The sequence below is a fragment of the Mastomys coucha genome, unplaced genomic scaffold (assembly GCF_008632895.1).
Source record: "Mastomys coucha isolate ucsf_1 unplaced genomic scaffold, UCSF_Mcou_1 pScaffold21, whole genome shotgun sequence".
Classification (NCBI taxonomy): domain Eukaryota; kingdom Metazoa; phylum Chordata; class Mammalia; order Rodentia; family Muridae; genus Mastomys; species Mastomys coucha.
The window spans coordinates 86220534-86227611 of NW_022196904.1; positions in this window are offsets into that span (position 1 = coordinate 86220534).

The following is a 7078-nucleotide window of genomic DNA, read 5'->3' on the forward strand; positions in this document are numbered from 1 at the left end:
CTCAGAAATCCGCCTGCCTCTGCCTCCCAAGTGCTGGGATTAAAGGCGTGCGCCACCATGGCCTGGCTCTCTTTTTGTTTTTTTAAGATGTATTTATTTTGTTTGTGAGTGCTCTCTCTGCGTGTACACCTGCATGCCAGAAGAGGGCATCAGATCCCATTGGAGATGGTTGTGAGCCACCATGTGGTTGCTGGGAATCAAACTCAGGACGTCTGGAGGAGCAGACAGTGCTCTTAACAGCTGAGCCATCTCTCCAGCCCCCTGGGAATTCTTATTTATAATCTAAAAATATCCCTTTAACTCTGGGGACCTCTGAGCTAGCAAGATGGCTCAGTGTGTAAAGGAAGGTATAACACAAGCTGTGAGTTCAATCTCAGTTTACCCTCCAAATCTCTCTCTGTCTCTGTCTCTGTGTGTCTCTCTGTCACTGTCTGTCTCTGTCTGTCTCTATCTCTCTCTGTCTCTCTGTCTTTCTCTATCACACACACACACACACACACACACACACACACACACACACACACACCTACCTCTGGGAGCTTCACATTCTTTGCTGATATTCATCTAGAGTTTCTGGGAAGAGTCTGTGGGTCCATTTGCTGTCAGTGCCCAGGTACAGGCAGGCACCCAGGAACATAGGCCTGAACTTTTGTTCACCTCTTTTGTTTGTTTGACTTTGTTTTTGTTTTTGTTTTGGACAAGGTTTCTCTGTGTAGCCCCGTTTGTCCTCTGTACTCCATCTGTAGACCTTGATGGCCTTGAGCTCAGAGATCCCCCCTGGCTCTGACTCCGAGTGCTGGGATTAAAGGTGTGCATCACCACAGTCTGGCTCTAAGCTTCTTTTCCAAAGGCCCCAGATCTGGAGAAGTAGGCTCCCAGAGGTAGGTGCTAAGGGGCAGTTGGGGTGTGAACAAATGCTATAGTGCATGTTCAGAGGTGAGAGGACAAAGGTAGGGAGTTGGCTCTCTCTTTCTACCTTGATGTGGGCTTCAGGGATTAAACTCAATTCCCCAGGCTTGTGCTGCAAGTGCTTTTTACCACTGAGCCATCTTACTAGTCCAGAGCTAAAGATGGTCAAAAGAGGACGCTGAATTTCCTCATCTCCCACCATAGACTTGGTTTTCCTACTCCTTCTAACAGTTTCCTCCTGCCTCAGGGCTTGGTGTCTTATGCATCTGTAATATGCTTTTTCACCTAGCTCCTCCTCCTTTTTGAGATGTCACCTCCCAGAAGTCCTCATTACTCTCCCTCACCACTAGTCTACCTTTAAATGAAATCACAGGTTGTGTCACCGATAGATTACATATAAAGCCACAGGTCACAAGGGTTGCTTAGGGAAGCCAAAACATGGTTTTACTGTAAGCTGTAGTCTTGTTTGTGAGAGTCTCAGAAAACAGCATGTTTAAGGCCATGCTTGAAATTCGTGCTCACTTAGGTGTGGTTCCTTGTGGTCTTCACACTCTTACTTCAAACGTCTCTCTATAAATGTAACACTGGCTCTCTGTAGGCAGATTCCATACCTGTAATCTCAGCCCTTGGGAGATGGAGGCAGGAGACTCAAGAGTTCGAGGTCAGCCCAGCTATGTGAAACCTTGTCTTGAATAGGGGCTGGGGAGAAAATGTTGAGGGGGGGGTGATGGGGGGAAGTGTCGAAATCACCCAGCACCCAGGAGACAGAGGCAAGTGGATTTCTGTGAGCTTAAGGCCAAACTGGTTTACATAGCAGGTTCCAGGACAGTCAGGAATATATAGACTCTGTCTAAAAATTTAAAAAAGCATTTGTTTAGCTTGTAAGAAGCCTGAGTGTGAGCCCTGATACCTCATAAACCAGATGTGGTAACACAAACCTGTGATTTCAGAAGCAGCAGGGCCAGAAAGAGTTCAAGATTATCCTCAGCCACTTTGGAAAGTTCAAGGCCAGCCAGGGCTGAAGACTTAATCTTAAAAAGAAGAGAAAAGGGAGGAGGCATAACAAGAGGAGGGGAAAGAAAGGAGAGGAGGAAGAAGAGGAGGGGAAGGAAGAGAAAGAGAGAAGGAGGAGGGAGAGAGAGAAGGTGGGAGGGAGGGGGAGAGAGAGAAGAGGAGGGAGGGAGGGGGAAAGAGAGAGAAAGAAAGAGAAGAGAGAGAGAGAGAGAGAGAGAGAGAGAGAGAGAGAGAGAGAGAGAGAGAGAGAGAGAGAATATGTATCTCAATCTCAATGGTGACCAGATGTGTGGTACACACTGTACAATCCAAGCACTCAGAAGGTTGAGGAAGGAGACTGGCAAGTTTGAGCTAGCCTGGGTTACATAACAAGTGAGACCTTGTCTAAAGAAGGAGAAAAAGACAGTACTTGCCACCAGTGCAGTTCTGAAGATTAAATGGATAAAACAGTCCAAACTCCTTGGCACAAAGGCAAGATGGCTTGGTCTAAGCCTGAAGCACCCCCTAAGGGCTATTTCTCAAACCATTATGGAACAGAGGGAAAGGAAGGGGTAGTCGTGAGTTGGCAGGGATGTGTCCTTCTGTGGAACTCACAAAGAGAGCCTTGTTTGGGAGTGGCGGACGGGGATGCCTCACAGGACATCTGAGCTCAAAGCTGCCAAGCCTGGGCTGGGCATTTTGCCACAGGTAGCTTTCTGAGGGCCCTTTCATCTGAGGGCCAGCTGCTGCTACTTGGCTGACTGGCATGAAGCCCAACTGCTTGGGGAGTATACGGGCTGGCAGCTTTGTCTCAGGAGGAAGAACAAAGGTCTGAGGGTCGGTGGGAGGAGGGCAGAAGGGAGCTGCTCTTGTTCTCAGAACTAGGCCAGAGGGAAAGGAGACACAATCACAGACAAGGAGCAATTTGGATTCTTTTGTGGCCATAGCATGAACCAAGATGAAACCACACGGACCCCCTCAGATAATACCCCAACCTCTACTATATTTCAGACAGAGAATGAGGCCCAGAGACAGACAGGAACTGGCCCAGTGTAAAACTGAGAACAAGCCAATAGTCTGAGCTCTTGTTGGCTCTGGACTCTGAAAGAGGCTCTTAATCCTTTGGGGACCTAGGGACCCATACAATGGAGATGCTCTTTCCTTGTTTGAACTGTGATGGTCAAATGTGCTAATGAATACAAAAGTGGGGTTCGGGGGACCATCTAAATCCATCTTCAAAGCTCAATCCGACTTTTCTAACACAGAGAAGAACAAGCTAGAGGGAAAGGCATTCCACGTACAGGGAACAGCATGAACAAAGGCACGGGAGAGCAGGCTGCTCAGACCACTGGGCTGGGACAGACAGAAGATGGAGCTAAGAACCTACAGGAAAAGGCTAAAAGCTGTCCCTCAGCGTGTCAGGCCCTCCATTCATTCTGGGTCGAAAGCCCTTGAGAACTCCGCCTCCCTGTGGAGTCATCTCAGTCTGCAGCATTAATTCCTCTGGGAGTCAAACTGCAGAGAGCAGAGTGCTCCTCAGAGTGTAAGGCAGGGAAGCACAGCCTTGAGGAGATCGGCGCCCTTCTACATGGCCTGGACCCTTGGCAGAGAGATGGTGTTTGAGGCACACGCCTTGCCCAGGGCTGTGCCCCAAAGTTTTGTGTGTAGGAAACTTTGTACTCAGTGATGATGTTAACAGGTGGCAGAACTTTTAAAAGGTAGGCCGTCTTTGCAGGAGGTGGTTATTGACCCTTCTCTTGTCTCTCTCTGGGTTTTGATATAAAATGTAATCTCTCCTTTTCTTGCATGTTCCCTTAATGTCATGCGCCATAATGTACCCCAGCTTGGGGAATCCTCGCCAGAGACTGAATCAATAGGAACTTCTGATCTTTTGACCTCCAAAACTGTGAGCTGAATAAATCTCTTTTCTTGATAAAGCACCTAACTTCAGGAATTTGGCTATAGTGACAGAAAATGAACCAATGCACTCTGATACAAAGCAATTAATTCTGTGTGATCAAGAGAGGAGAGTCATGGTCTTAGTTGCTTTTCTATGCTTTGAGAAAGCTCCCTGGCAAAGTCAAGTTAAGAGAAAAAGGGTTTATTTGGTACACATTTGAGGTGATAGTCTATAATAGTGTGGAAGTCACAGTGGCAGGAGCCCATCTAGGCTAGCGCTCAGCTGATTTCTCGGTCTTGTTCAGTGGGAGACCCCTTGCCTAGGGAATGGTGCTACCCTTGGTGGTTTTTCTTACATTAATGCAATCAAGATACTCATCCACAGACATGTCCAGAGGCCAAATTCCAAGCTCATCCCAATGTCTGGCTAGCTGTCAACACAATCACAGCCATAAAGTTCAAACTTGGCTCTGAATGACCAGCTATGTGATGGTCATTTAATTTCTTCAAGCTTCAGTTTCCTTGATCCTGGAATATTTCTAGGTATTTGTAGGTCTTACATAAGAGATGATGTTCAAGTTGGGCATGGTGGCACACACCTTTGATTCCAGCACTCAGGAGGCAGAGTCAGGCAGATTTCTGTGAGTTCAAAGCCAGCCAGGCCTACAAAGTGATTTCCAGAGCTGCCATGTTTTACATAGACCTTGTCTCAAAAGAACAAAACAAAACAAAAACAGTGTTCTACACGTGCTTGTCGTCCTTCTCTTTCACCTTTGCCTGTATAACCCTCTAATGAAAAGAACCAATTCAGGTCTCTCTCAGGCAAACATCATCCTCCATCGAGACTGAAGTTACATTTACAGGAAGAGTTTACCTCCTCTCTGAAGCCTTTCTAGAGTCCTCACATTTAAAAGCCTTGTATTTACCTCATAGTGTTGCTTTTTTTTTTTTTTTTTTTTTTTTTTTTTTTTTTTTTTTTTTTTTTTTTTTTTTTTTACCCTTTTACAGTAACTAATGTCAATACAGAGACGTATTAGCAAAGAAAATCTCTCCACTTTTATGCCCAACCAACTGAATAATGACCGTTAGCACTGGGAAGGAAAGGTTTTTACTTGGCCTATCTCTTCTCAGTCACAGTCCACTGAGGGAAGCCACCACAGGAACTCAAGGCATCTGGAAGCAGGAATTAGAGCAGAAGCCATTTCATTGAATTCATTTTATGATCTTATTCATAATATTCAACTGATTATATTCATTTAATTTTATTGGCTTGCTTGGCTAGGCTTGTCCAATTTGTTTTCTTATATACCCCTGTAAAAGCAACTTTTATTCACCAGATGTAGTTGTTGTCTTGGAGGCTTACTGCTGAATAAGCTCACCCTTTCTAACTCTTTATGAATTCTGGATGGCTGGTTCAACTCAGCTGTTCTGACCCAAACTTCTCTCCAAGCTGACTGATTCAGATTGGCTTCTCTAAGCTTATGACCAAATTGCTCTGTTTGGCCTCCAACTAACTCTGGCAATCTGTTCTAATCTTCTGGCTCCTTCTCAATCTCTGGCTCATTCTGTCTTTATCTTTAACCTGTCTCTATAGAACTGTCCTAGTAAAACTGTGGTATCTATCTATCTATCTATCTATCTATCTATCTATCTATCTATCTATCCATCCATCCATCCATCCATCCATCCATCCATCCATCCATCCATCCATCCATCTATCTATCTATCTATCTATCTATCTATCTATCTATCTATCTATCTGCTGCTTTCTTAAGTCACTTCTCATTATTGTCTGTTCTCATGAGAGTTGGGCATATTCTATCTCTGACTCATTCTGTCAAATCTTTCTCTGATTTGTCACTTTGTCTGCCCCTCAATTAGTCACTTTCAAACACGGCTGTTTCCTTCTACAAACTAACTTTACCTTCATTGATTGGAATTCACGATATGTACAAAGGGCATGTCTGTATTCCAGCCAGAGAGAGAGTAAAGGTGTGCGATTCCAGCTGGATCCTACAGGCCTAGAAGGTCTTGGGATGTGACCCCTTGCCAGAGTAGCCATGTTGCTGGATTAAAATTCCTCTACATACCCCAGGACCACCTGCCCAGGGATAGTACTGCCCTTAGTAGGCTGAGTCCTTCTACATCAATCATCAATAAAGAAAATCCCTCACAAGCTTGCTTACAAGCCAGTCTGATGGAGACATTTCTTCAGTTAGGTTCGCTCTTCTCATGATGATAAAAATCTAAGCAGCATGCTGTCTCTCACACAATACGTCAATAAATGCAGATACAAACTCATGCAAGGGATGGTTTGCTATATTTGTTATGATTTTCACCAGCAGATCCCCACTATACCACTGCTGTCATACTACTTTATTTTTCTTTTTATTATTTGAATTGTGCATGTGCATGTTTTTGGAGCTGCATGTATATGTGTATTTATGTGTTGGAGGCTAGAGGACAATTCAGGTGTCATCCTGTCTGCCTTTACATAGGGTCTCTTCTTGGCCTGGAGTTCATCAATTAGGCTAGACTGGCAGGTGGGTGGGCTCCAGGGATCCTTCTGTATATATTTCTCCAGCTCTGGGATTACAAATTGTACCACTATACTGAGTTGATTTTGGCTTTTGCTGTCTTGTCTTGTTTGTTGCTTGCTTGGTTTTGTTTTGTTTCTGTTTTTCTTTTGAGACAGGATCTGGCTGGCCTGGAACTCATTATGCAGAACAGGCTGGCCTCTGTCTCACAGGGATCCCCTGCCTCTACCTCCTTGGTGTTGGGATTAGAGGCATGCACCACCACACTCAGCCATACTGAGTGTTTTTAGTGGCTCATAAGAGTGGAACTCAGGTCCTCGTGCTTGTAAAGCAAGCCTTCTATCAACTGAGATGTCTCTCCAGGTTTACTTTTTTCTTATCTCTTGCTTCTTGTGTTGTTGGGAACAAGCAAAAGAAACATATCCTAAGTACTACCATTTCATTTTCAGACTCTATTTAATCATAAGGAGAAAATAAATTCAAGGCCCCAGGCCTTAGGCAGGCCTTAGGGACTTCCCAACGGCTGACCAGCTTCTGTGGTGAACAGTTGTCTGAGTCCACACATCTCAAGGACAACCTCTCCATCTTGCTGGCAGGGTCAAATACGTTCATGTTCCCAGGCCTAGGTATGAACACCTATCCCACTTCTCCAAATGTTTTCTTAATTGTCTGTTAACTGGTAAAGAATATAGAAAGTGCTGCTATCTAAACCAAGGTGCATACATTATAAAATTATATAA